Here is a 13,367-nt window from a genome sequence, read left to right as displayed (position 1 = left end):
TAAACTTAAATATAGACTCTTGCCTCCTAAGCACCCATACCCCTGAAATCACACTTCTGACACTCTATCCTTCTTTTTTTTTTTTTTTTTTGAAAAAAGTTTTTTTTAAGTAATTTCTATACCCAGCATGGGGCTCAAACTCATGACCCAAAGGTCCAGAGTCTAACACTCCATGGACTGAGACAGTGGGGCGGGGGACCCCACAAGTTTCTCCTTGCATACCGCCTGAAGTCATGCACATAGATAATGATGCCCTGAGACGGGGCAGAGGAATGAGGGATGGTGGCTAGTGGGCGGGCTGGTTGGGGGCACGGGAGGGGCGGGCAGGGGGAGACAGAGGCCTGAGATCTTAGTGCAGGAAAGAGGGCGCCTCAGGCTGAGCCCAAGGCTGGGTTTAAATGCTTGAGAGTCCTTAGGCCCGGAAGCCACAGAATGGAATCAATGAAAAGAATCCTGAGAGGAGACACCTTGGATACGAGGATGCAACTGGCAAGGACAGGGGTGTGGGGTGAGAGGTGCCTGCGGAGGAGAAGCAGGGGTGGGGCAGCGGACTAGGCGAGCAGGAAGGCTGGGAGGCAGGTCCCAGCGGGCTGCGCCTGCGCACGAGACTGTGCACCTGCCAGGCACCTGGTCTGCGAGTGCTCCCGCCCCCTTGCCTCTCGCAGATGTGAAACTCCCACAGCTGCCTTGCGGGGCACGAAACTGACACAGCTGCCTTGCTGGGCAACGACCGCAGGTGCGCAGGCGCTCTGGGACAGGTGTGGGAAGGGCGCCCTAGGTGTAAAAGAAACCTCTCCCCACTTCCTGGGGTCGGTGGCAGGAGAAAGAGAATTCAAAGGGAGGCTTTGATGGAGGATCTGCTGAGCCTTCGCACTTTATCTTGGAACTTAAAGCCTCCCTGAGGGTTGGGAGTCCTTGGGACTTGAGAAAGGTAAGGCCAGAGTCAGGGACAGAGTCGGGAGTGAAAAAACTTTACATTTTTTTCTGATTATTAAAACAACAACAACAACAACAACAACAAAAACCAAAAAACTTGCCATTGGGGGAAAAATGTAGAAAATTCATAAAAGCGCACATGAAGAAGAAAAACATAAAGTCTATGCCACTTCTCCAGGGAGTGCCCATAAATGTTTTGGGGTTTGTTCTTCCAGACTATTTACATGTAATATTTACCATATATGGTGATGTTGAAATAGTGATGTATTATATAATATATGATTATCATAAGTTAATAAGTGGGATCACATTGTATACTTTTAGGACCTGATTTTATTTGGTGGTTACCTTGTGGTCTCCAATAGTCTTTTATGCCCCCCCCCTTTTTTTTTCTTTCTTTCTTTCTTTTTTTTTTTAAAGAGAGGAAGGGAGGGGTGGAGGGACAGAAGGAGAGGGAGAGAGAGAATCTTAAGCAGACTCCACACCCAGTATGGAGCCTGAGGCGGGGCTTGAACTCACCACCCTGAGATCATGACCTGAGAGGAAATCAAAAGTTGGATGCTTGACTGACCGAGCCACCCAGATGCCTCATGTCCTCATTTTTGATAGATGTAGTCATTTATTTAATTTACTGATTGACATTTAAGGTGTTTTCAATTTCCCTTACTATAAAAAATTTCTGCAGGAAAAATTTTTCTTTCAAAGATTTTTTCTTTTCAAGATTTATTTATTTGAGAGGGAGAGTGTGTGTGCGTGAGCAGGGATGGGGCAGAGGGAGAGGGAATGGGGAAGCAGACTCCTCAGTGGGTGTGGAACCCATCACCAGGGCTCGATCCCACCACCCTAAGATCATGACCTCAGCTGAAACCAGAAGTTGTCACTCGACAGACTGAGCCAACCAGGTGCTCCAGGCAGTGTTTTTATTGCAAAATCTTGGTGTTGTTTCCTTAAAGTAGTTATTGAAATGGAATTGATGAGTCAAAGTATAATATGATTTTTTAAAAGATTTTATTTATTTATTTATTTGACAAAGACATCACACGCAGGCAGAGAGGTTGGCAGGGGGTTGGGGGGAAGCAGGCTCTCTGCTGAGCAGAGAGCCCAGATGTGGGGCTCAATCCCAGGACCCTGAGATCATGACATGAGCTGAAGGCAGAGGCTTAACCCACTGAGCCACCCAGGTGCCCCAGTATAATATAATTTTAAATACTTGTGATAAATATTGTCAAATTTCATTCTGTAAATGTACCAGTTTAGACTCCCTCCAGCAGCATATAGAATTGCCTTGTCATCCTCACTCACCTTGCTTTGTCTACTATAACTTTATCTTTATCAAAAAACAAAAAATCTGAAATTTTCCACCTCTCTGTTGCCACCATCAACATCCTACCTCATGACACTATCAGTAACTTGTTCAGAACCCTGAAAAATAGCCTCTCCATTTCCTTCCTGCTACCCCTGCCCTCCCTCACCTAGCTCCACATGGTCTTTGTTCCACAGAATAGTCCAAATTATCCTTTTTTTTTTTTAAAGTAGGCTTCATGCCCAACATGAAGCTCTGAACCCACGACCCTGAGATCGAGACCTAAGCCGAGATCAAAAGTCAGATGCTCAACTAAGCCACCCCCGTACCCCTGAATTATTCTTTAAAAAAATGTGTACTAGTTGAGTTTTGGTTCTGTTCAAGACAGACTGACTTGTATCAGACCAGAATTCCTTTAGAGAACAATGTAAAAATTAGATCACTTGCATAAGCACCCATGCTCACCCACACTGACACACACAGTTGTTTAAGGACTTCAGAGAGTAGCCAATGTGGACAGAACTTAGTTAATCAGGATCCTGTAGAGAAAGAAAACACTTTGAGGTGAGGGGCATTGTCTCTACTGCTTTTCTTAAAAAAATTCCTTAAGGAATTTGCTGATTTGCTTGAGCAGTAAATGGTGGTCTAATGTCTTGACATTGTCACAGTGCTCAAAATTTGAGTTCAGGAACTGGCAAAAAGAAGAATCTGGTTGACACCCTGGGGTTTCAGTTGAGATGTCTGCAGGGATATGACCTAGAACTAAGGACAATCCAGACATCAGCCAGTCCATACAGAGTCTGATCAGATCAAACAATTTGACCCTACTCTAGCTGCCTGAAAAAAATGCCAACCAGAAATGTACATCCCTTCTGGAAAAATAATATCATTCAGAGACTTTGCAATTTCTCATTCTACCCAGCATCCAGCATTTAACAAAAACTAACAGATACACTAGAAGACAAGACTATATAAACAAAAACCAAGGGAAAAAATAAGATGGTAGAAAAATAAGAAGGAGAAAAAGTTAGTATTATTGTACATGGACTCCGATGTATTTAAGAAAGTAGAAGATTAACTAGAAATAGTTAAAAAAAATTTTAAAGGTTTTGGTAGTCCCATTTGTATGTATGTATATATGTATGTATGTATGTATGTATGTATTTTGAGAAGGAGAGAGGCAGAGGGAGAAAGAATCCTAAGCACTCTCCATGCCCAGTGTGGTGCCGACCATGGGGCCCATACTTACCACCCTGAGACCATGGCCTGAGCCGGAATCAAGAGTCAGACATTCAACCGACTGAACCACTGAGATGCACCTAAAAATTTTATCTTAACCTGAGTATAGTTGACACACAATGCTACATTAATTTCAGGTGTGCAACATAATGACTCCACTTCTTTATGTGGTATGCTACTCAGCACAAGTGTAGCTACCACCTGTCACCATACAATGTTGTTACAATGTCATTGACTATTTATTTCCTATGCTATGCTTTTTATTCTCATGACTTATTTACTCCATAGCCAGAAGCCTGGACCTCCCACCCTTTTCACCCATTTTGCCCATTCCCCTACCCCTACGAGCAATTCTTTTTTTTTTTATTTAAGATTTTATTTATTCATTTGACAGAGATCACAAGTAGGCAGAGAGGCAGGCAGAGAGAGAGAGAGAGGGAGAAGCAGGCTCTCTGCCGAGCAGAGAGCCCGACACGGGTCTTGATCCCAGGACCCTGGGATCATGACCCGAGCCGAAGGCAGAGGCTTTAACCCACTGCGCCACCCAGGTGCCCCCCCCCCCGCCATGAGCAATTCTTAAATTGAATGGGAAACTGAATGGAAATTCTAAAACTGAGATATACAGTTACTGGAAAAAAAAAAAAAAACTATAGATGAGTTTAACAGCAGGTTAGATACAACAGAAGAGAGGATTAGTAAACTGAAAGATAGGTCAGTAGAAAATAGTCTGGAGCATGGTGTGGGGAGAAAAAAGATGGAAAGTAAGAAAAGAAAAGAGCATCAGAGAATATGTAATGTGGTGTAAAGTTCTAAATACATTTAACTGGAGTCAGTCAAGTAAAGGAGAGTGAGTGACCGGTTCAGAAGCAACAGTTGAAGAGTTACTGATTACAGATTATACGATCTTAATGAAAGACATTAAATCACAAGTTCAACGAATGACACATCTCAAGCAAAATAAATATAAAAAAAATCCCCACATAGGCACATTGTGGTAAAACTTCTGAAAACCAAAGATGAAGAGAATTTTTAAAAATTGGCTGAGAGAAAAAGACACATAACTTTTAGGGGAGTAATAACACTATTGATAGCTCATTTGCAAGACAGGTGACGGGATCCAGGAGACAGTGGAAGTCAAAGCTATGTATTATAAGCTTTAAATGAGTGAAGGAAAATAACTGCCTATCTAGAATTTTATTTTATTTTTTAAGATTTTATTTATTTATTTGACGGAGAGAAATCACAAGTAGTCGGAGAGGCAGGCAGAGAGAGAGAGAGGAAGCAGGCTCCCTGCTGAGCAGAGAGCCCGATGCGGGACTCGATCCCAGGACCCCGAGATCATGACCTGAGCCGAAGGCAGCGGCTTAACCCACTGAGCCACCCAGGCGCCCCCTATCTAGAATTTTTATTAACTAAACTACCCCCACTGTGGGGCTCGAACCCATGATCCTGAGACCAGGAGTCCTGTGCTCTACTGACTGAGCCAGCCAAGCACCTAGAATTTTATATAGAAAAAATATTCTTCAAAAATGAAGAGGGGGAACAAAGAGGTTTACAAATGAAAACAGAGAGAACTCTTTGTCAAGAGAACTGAAATAAAAATTACTAAAGGGCACTCTTTATGCAGAATAAAAATGATCCCACTGGGAGCAAAGAATGAAGGGATGAATGAATGACAAGAGATACACGTGTAGAAAAAATACATGAATATTGACTGTGCAAAAAACCAATATCGTAGGAGTTTAAAAATATGTGAAACATTAAAATAACTGACAATAATAACCATAAGGCAGGAGGGCAATAAGTAGAGTAAAATTGTAAGAATCTCAGTTTGTCTGGGCAGTGGGAAAAGCAGAAGTTATAGTGGATTAATAATTCAAAGATGCACATAATTTCTTGATAGCTATTAAAAGAATAGTGAAAGAATGTATAATTATGAAACTAATGGGGGAAAAGAGAATCATTTTAAAAATCAAATTTAAGAGGTGCCTGGGTGGCTTGGTTGTAAGCGTCTGCCTTTGGCTCAGGTCATGATCCCGGGGTCCTGGGATCAATCCCCATATTGGGCTCCCTGCTCCATGGGAAGCCTGCTTCTCCCTCTCCCACTCCCTGTTTGTGTTTCCTCTCTCGATGGCTCTCTCTCTCTCTCTCTGTGTCAAAGGAATAGATAAAATCTTTGAAAAAAAAATAAAGAAAAGCTTGGGGCACCTGGGTGGCTCAGTTGGAAGAGCGTGTGACACTTGATCTAGAATTCACGAGTTTGAGTCCCACCTTGGGTACAGAGATTACTTAAATAAGCAAATAAACTTAAAAAAAAAAAAAAGAAGAGAGAATGTAAGAAAGGTTTACCTATTTGTATTTCTATTTACCTATTTACCTATTTGAATTTCTTCTGCTATGATCTTATCTATATCTTTTGCCCAGTTTTCTAGCTGGATGCTTTCCTTTTCTTATTGATTTTAGATGGATATAAATACAGGCAAATAGAAACATATGCCTGTGAATATTGTGAATACTTTCTGTTTTAAATCTTTAAGTCTTGCTTTAAGTCAAGTTTTAAACCTTGACGTGGTCAGAACACTAAGCACCTGTTTGGACCACTTGTTCTGCTGTTGGGGAGAAGAGGACTGGCCAGTTGAAGTCAGGGTTTGCATCCAGTAGGAGCTCAAGAAATGTCTATTGGTCAAACATGGGGTACTGCATTACTGCTATGTACAGAGTGAGGAGTTATCTGAACCGGTGGCAGGAGTAGTGAGGAGTGAGTAGTGAACAGTGGATCCCCCAGGCGGGCAAAAACTGAGAGAAACCCGGAGAAAGAGCTCAGCCAGGGCTGGGGCTCTTGGCCAGGATGCTGGGAGCAGAAACGTAGGCTCATACCTAAGTAGAGCCAGCAGGTGGCGCTCTAAAGACGCGCCGTGGCCCTCCAGACTTGCAGGGGGCCAAGATCTTGATCAAGCACCTAGAAGTGGAAAGTGAGGCATAGGGAACTTTAAGCCCTAACTTTTTTGTTCTGTGCTTCCTCCAGAGGTGAAATCCCCAAGATCAAGAGCCCCGTGGATTTTGTTTTTCCTATGATTGCTCTCCCTCTGGGTGCCTGTATAGCACATCTATTCACTTCACTTTGGACCATTGTGCGTCCAAAACTTTGATGAGCAAACCAATGACTTAGGTCTTTTGTGAAAATGCAGGTTCTGATTCAGTAGGACTGCGGTGGGGCCCGAGCTTCTGCATTTCTAACCAGCTCCCTGGTGATGACTCGCGCCCAGCCGCTCTCAGTCTCATTTCTAGGAGCAGGGGGAGGGCTCTGCCCCCAGAGCTTGCCAGCTTCTGGAGTAAACTCTCGCTGAAGTGTCTCTGGTACAAGTTAGAGAGAGCGTGGGTCCCCTCGCTGGGGGACCTTAGGCAAGCTGTGTGACCTCTTGGGGTCTCAGTTTCCTGATCTGCAAAATGGGAAGGGGGTGCCAGCCTGGCTCAGTGGGAAGAATGTGCAACTCTCGGTCTCGAGGTTGCGAGTTCAAGCCCCACGTTGTGTGTAGAGATTACTTAAAAGCAACAACTTAAGAAAAATGAGGAGAGTTACAGCTACTACCTTAGAGAGTGGTTTGAAGGTTAAAGCAACATTTAATATGGTGCCTGGCACATAGTAGGCCTCAACAAGGCTTGGGGCACGCTTAAAGGAGAAGCCAGGTGGGCACCCTGGAGGAGTGGCTGAGTGGACAGAACAGTCTTGAAGAAGGTGCCATCGTCTGAAAAGGAGGAGGTCAGGGAGGTGAGGGCAGAGAGCCAGGAGGAGGGCAGGTCTCCTGATCAGGTGCCAAGACTAAGGATTGCTTTTGAGGGAGATTTGAGGTTGCAGCAGGCTAAGCAGGGATCTTTCTGGAAATGGTGAAAGTGGGTGGGATCTGGACTGCCAGGCACATCAAGTGTGCCTTGTTGCCCCATTTCACATCTTTGGGGATCTTAGGAGGTTGTGATCAGAGCTAAGAGGAGCCAAGGCTCACCCTGGCCCTGCCTTCATGCCAGGCTTTGCCAAAGCCCGTTTAGCCTCCTCCCACTGCGATGGGGTCCTCAGCCGAGGCTCCCATGCTTGCCTGTGTGCTCTGAACAGGGTAGTGTTTCCCCAGCATCGCGAAGGCCGGAGCACATTTACGGACTAACTTCCAGTGCTCTGCTGAACGTTCTGGGGACACAGAGACACAGCCTCCACTCTCCCTGGGTGACCCTGGGGAGGTCGCATGTCACCACTGGAAAGGAATGGTCTGTGTGGGAACTCACTGAAGCATCCACGGACCTGCGTGGCCGGTACTGGGGTCACCTCCATTTCATCGAAGGGGAAAAGGAGACCCCAAGCAGCTCGTTCCAGGTCTCCCAGCCATAAAAGGGGTGGGCGGTGGCCCTCTGCCTTCAGTTCATGGGCAATGCCAGATGCTAGGCAGCTCCTGGCCTCGGTGACAGCTTTGCCCTTGCCCTTCCCCTCCAAATACAAGGACAGGGGCGGACCCGCACGCAGTGACAGTGGGGAAGCTTGAAGGCCTGGCTCAGGAGCCAGGACAGTACCCGATTTCTCTCTTCCCTTGCTTGGCAAGGAAGGAATCGTTTCTCCACTCTAGCCGAGCGAGGAGGCTAGCGGGGTTGCCTCACCTCTAGATCACGGGGTCCCCTCCGCCTTTGCGGCCAAACCCACTTCCTGTCCTTGTACCTCTTTTGTCATATGGTGATTCTCACATTTCCTGTTGACTTCTACTTCCCTTCAGCTGGTTCAGGGCCAGCAACCGTGGGGCCTGCTGTTGGTCTGATCGGCGAAGCCCTGGACACAGGAGCAGGTACAATGCGATGGTGGCGGGGGATGGGGGAGGGGGTGGGGGTGTCTGATTGGACGTCTGGGCCAGGTGAGGGCCAGCCAGAGGCGCCCCAGAGCGGGAGGGCTCCTGGTGGTCAGCAGACCCTCTCTCTGTCCATGGGACTGGGGGCACCGTCAAAGGCTGAGGTCAGTGTTGTGAAGTTGGTTATGTCCCTGTGGGGGGAACACCAGACGTTGCATTGATGGTGGCGTCCTGAAACCCCGTGCTCTATCCCCATCTCCCCAAGATCCCATCACCCTGATTTGTCTTTCCTGGGTACCAGATAGCATTTTCCAGGCTTGCAGACAGGGTCTCTTGGGTTCAGACAGGTTTATCTCATGTGATGCTTAACATTGCGCTGAGCTGACCAGGTTAGGAGATTGCCACCAGGAGTCCCAGCTCCTTGTCTCGTTCATGGGCAAGTCACTCCCCTCTGAACCTATTTTCTCATCTAGAAAACGGCACCATGTCTCTCTTTCAGGGGACTTCTTGTCTTAAGCAAGACAGTGATTATGAAACTGTTTTATAAACTATAAGATGGTATCTTTCAGAATTTGAGATTAGTTTTATTTCATTTTCTAAATGGAACTCCACTTTTTTTTTTCCTAGTATAGAAAACCCCCCCAATACAGAGAAAGTTCAAGTTTTTGCATGATTCCATCCGCGAAGATTACCATGGACCCTTTGACATACAGATTTCTAGACCTCAAAAAATTTTAAAAACGTGTGGCAGTAAAATATACATAAAATTTACCTTAGGTCCACAGTTCAGGGACACCAAGTGCGTTCACGTTGTTGGACACCCATCATCGCCCTCTGGTTCTAGAACTCTTATCGTCTTGCAAAACTGAAACTCTGTCCCCACTAAATACTGCGTCCCAACTCTCCTTTTCCCTAGCTTCTGAAAACCACCATTCTGCTTTCTGTTTCTGAGTTTGGCGACTCTAGACACCTCATATAGGTAGAATCACATGGTATTTGTCCTTTCATGGCTGGCTTGTTTCACTCAGCATAAAGGTCTCAGGGTTCATCCCTGTTGTCACAATTGCCTTCCTTTTTAAGGCTGAACACAATTCTGTTGTGTGAATAGACCGCGTTCTGTTCCACCGTCTGCACGTGGGTTGAACACTTGAATCGTCTCTACCTTCTGGCTATTACGACCCTGAGTTCAGCAATATCTGTGTGAGCCCCTGCTCTCAGTTCATTTGAGTGTATGTCCACAAGTGGAATTGCCGGGATCATATGGCAATTCTATTTTTAATTTTTTGTGGAATTGTCTTACTTCGTACATAGCGACTGTGTCATTTGACAACCCTATGGTAGTGTGCGAGGGGTCTGATTTCTCTACATTCTTGCTGACACTTGTTACTTTCTGTGTTTCTGATCGCAGCCATCCTGATGGGTGTGCCTTGGTATCTTACTGCAATTTTAACCTGCATTTTCCTAGTAATCAGTGGCATGGAACGTCATTCTTTGAGGCTTATTGGCCATTTGTATACTTCTTTGGAGAAACGTCTAATCGAGTCCTTCATGCATTTTTCAATCGAGTTGTTTGTTGTTGTTGTTGAGTTGTAGGAGTTCTTTATATATTCTGGAGAGCAACTGGACCTTTCAAACAAATATTTCTTATGTAAAACTCTGTCATTTAACCCTTTTTTACTTGATAATATCATTTGAGTATCATCTCTGGTTAATTTATAAATATCTCCCTTGTCTTTCCTTTTTAAAAGATTTTATTTACTTATATATTTAAGAGAGAGAGAGTACTTGTGTGTGTAAGAGCACAGTGGGAGGAAGAACAGAGGGAGAGGGAGAAGCGGGCTCCCCTCTGAGCAGGGGGCCTGACACAGGGCTTGATCCCAGGACCCCAGGATTGTGGCCTGAGCCAGAGGTAGATGCTTTGCCACCCGGGTATCCTTACCTTGTCTTTCTTAACAGCTGGGTAGTATTTCAGTGTATAGGTATACAGAATTTATACATAGTGATGTATAAATACCTACTGATGGGTGTTTAGGCTGTTTTCAACATATTGCTATAATAAACAATGCTCCAGTGAATGCACGTCTTTGCATACTAGCCCTATTATTTCCTTAGTGTAAATCCTTACAAGTTTATTGCTGGGTGAAAAGTTATACACCTGTTTACAGTCTTGGTACTTTTGTCTAAATTCCTTCAGTAAGTATCATACTTTTTATGTGTTTCAAATTTCACATCCACTTTTATTAAAGCAACACAGAGCAACACAATGAAAAATACCAATTCCCCTTCCCACCTTCCCACTTCCAAGTTTTCTTTACCAGACACAAACACTTTTAATGATTTTAGTTGTTTCTAAAGTGACTGGATGGCTGTTTTTTTTTTTTTTTCTATTTTAGTCATGATCTATTGACTTTTTATGAAAAGGAAGGATACATCACCCTATCTATAGTAATGCCCCTCCCATCTTCCTGGTCCTTCCTGATAACAAATTTTGCTTAAATCAGTGTTCATGTTTGTGTTACAAAAGTATGTTGAGCTGTAACTATGTAAGTATTGCTCTCTGAGCTCTCCACTTTACTATTATTCTTTCCTTCCTTTTGTCTAATTTTTTCCCCCGGAGTTGATGGTTGCCTCAGGTTTTCATTTTCTTAGCTTTCACCCACATATCACTGTTTCCTCTCCAACAGGGCTTTTAAATTTCTCTCAATAGGATCAGACACATCAGATGATTTCCCAGTTCCCATCTTTATTTCAACTGTACATTTTATTTTATTTTTTTAAAGATTTTATTTATTTATTTGACAGATCACAAGGCAGAGAGGCAGGCAGAGAGGGGGAAAGTGAGCTCCCTGCTGAGCAGAGAGCGGGGCTCGATCCCAGGATCCTGAGATCATGACCTGAACCGGAGGCAGAGGCTTTAACTCACTGAGCCACCCAGGCACCCTAAATGTTCATCTTTATGATCAAGGAACTAGACGCTGATTGGAGGTTCTGGAGGGGGCAGGCGGAGGGTCTTGCTGTCTGTTGGGCTTCTCTGTGACTACTCCAGATCAGGCCAGTGGTTGGGAGACTCTCTAGATCCAGTTGGGTTCCGCTGAGAAAAACTCTCTGATCTCCTGGCTGGAGGATACACGTCAGGCTGTAAGCATTCTGGGAGGCTATCAGGAGAAGGAAGGTAGGATCTCTTCATTCCATACACAGCCTTTGAAGGATCTGCCCTCCCTCCATTACCCTTCTTTTTGTAGTGTGGTGACTTAGCCTTGTCCTAGTCTGGACAAGGGGTGGCCCAGTGTGCCCTAGTCTGGAGCTTTTCTAAACATCCTCCTCCTGCTGGGGTGGGAGAAAGGTAAATACCTTGGCTTGTCATTTGCCTGAGCTATGAAGTCAGCCTCTAAAGTGCTTTGTAAACATAGGGTGGTTTCAACAGATCTTCCTGTGTGTGGCCCCGCCCCGTCCCGCCTTCCGTCGTCGCAGCCAGCACCTCCGGCTGGGGAGCCGTCTGGTCTGCGGGTGGAGACGCCGCGCTGCTTGCGTCTGGGGGACACTGAGTCTCCCCTCCAGCCTTCTCTGATCACCCCATCAGCAGCCACTCAGCGATCTACTGTCCATTTTACAAGATTCTGTTGACATCTCATGTCATCATTGTCTTTCCTGCACTCTGTCCTCCTGGAGTTCTGCCTTTTAGAATTTTTTTTTTTTAAGATTTTATTTATTTATTTGACAGACAGAGATCACAAGCAGGCAGAGAGGCAGGCAGAAAGAGAGGAGGAAGCAGGCTCCCCGCTGAGCGGAGAGCCTGATGCGGGGTCTCAATCCCAGGACCCTGAGATCATGACTAGAGCCGAAGGCAGAGGCTTTTACCCACTGAGCCACCCAGGCGCCCTGTCTCTTTTTTTGGTCCTGTCTTTTTAGTGGTGTTTCAAGAGGAAGTGAGGATACAAGTACTCAACCCATCATGGTAGCTGCCGTGGTTGTCACGCCGGCCCTCTGACCAGCGTGGTACAAACGCACTGACTTCCTCATACCTCTCATAGCAGCGAGCAGCATCATTTATTTTAAACGTAGCTAATCTGATAGACAAGTTGTACGGCATTGTATTCTAATTGACATGTTCAAAACTCATTAACGATACGGCCGAATATCTTCCTACATGTTTATGGGCCATTTTTTGTCTTTTTCTGCAAACAACTTATTTTTATCCATTGTTCTTTTTTTTTTTTTTTAAAGATTTTTATTTATTTATTTGATAGGCAGAGAGGCAGGCAGAGAAAGAGGGGGAAGCAGGTTCCCCACTGAGCAGAGAGCCCGATGTGGGGCTCGATCCCAGGACCCTGAGATCATGACCTGAACTGAAGGCAGAGGCTTAAACCACTGAGCCACCCAGGCGCCCCCCCATTGTTCATTTTTTGAGCGGGGTAGGAAAAGTGCTACATTGGGATATGTGGCCAGCTCTGCAACGAGGCATAGGGTCGATGTTTTATTTTCTTGTATATTCAGTCTCAGAGCACAGGCTTCAGAGAACAGTGGATCTTAATGACTATGTCCACATTTTTGCATGATTTTTTATTCCCTCCCTTGGATTAAGAAAATAATCTGTAGGGGTGCCTAGGTGGCTCAGTTAATTAAGCGTCTGACTCTTGATCTCAGCTCAGGTCTTGATCTCAGGGCAATAATAATGCCCTGATCTCAAGGCAATAAATTTAAGCAGCTCTATACTGGGTGTGGAGCCTACTTAAAAAAAAAAAAAAAGAAAAGAAAAAAGAAAGTAATTTTTGTTCACCGCAGCACGTTTGGAAGACACAAACAAGCAGAAAAAAGAAAATATAAATCACCTTTTCAAACGTTACGTACCTGTGACAATAAGAGTCATTTTAATTTGTATTCGTGCTTTCGACTTACTAATCATAGTTCATCCTCCTATTATTATACACTGTTGTATGACATCATTATTCGTGGTAACGTGGTATTCCGTTGCGTGGCTATGCGATCATTTATTGAGGCCGTACCCTACTGACCGACATCTTGGTTCTTTTGGATTAAAATCTTCATTAACAAGTTCCCCTTCGGAT

The 13,367-nt window shown here is 44.9% G+C and overlaps 1 protein-coding gene across 1 annotated transcript in view; it reads left to right on the top strand.

The window, feature by feature from the left end:
• The first annotated feature begins 8,210 nt into the window (after positions 1-8,210).
• The window catches only part of NDEL1 (nudE neurodevelopment protein 1 like 1), a 54,846-nt gene continuing 49,689 nt past the window's right edge, over positions 8,211-13,367 (top strand). Inside the window, exon 1 of the mRNA XM_059150563.1 lies at positions 8,211-8,301. The gene's annotated coding sequence lies outside the window, so the exon portion shown is untranslated. The remainder of the gene's footprint in view (positions 8,302-13,367) is intronic.

This window comes from Mustela lutreola, chromosome 15 (assembly GCF_030435805.1).
Source record: "Mustela lutreola isolate mMusLut2 chromosome 15, mMusLut2.pri, whole genome shotgun sequence".
In the NCBI taxonomy this organism is placed as follows: Eukaryota; Metazoa; Chordata; class Mammalia; order Carnivora; family Mustelidae; genus Mustela; species Mustela lutreola.
The sequence above is the reverse complement of the archived record's forward strand: the minus strand, read 5'-3'. Positions and strand labels throughout refer to the sequence as shown.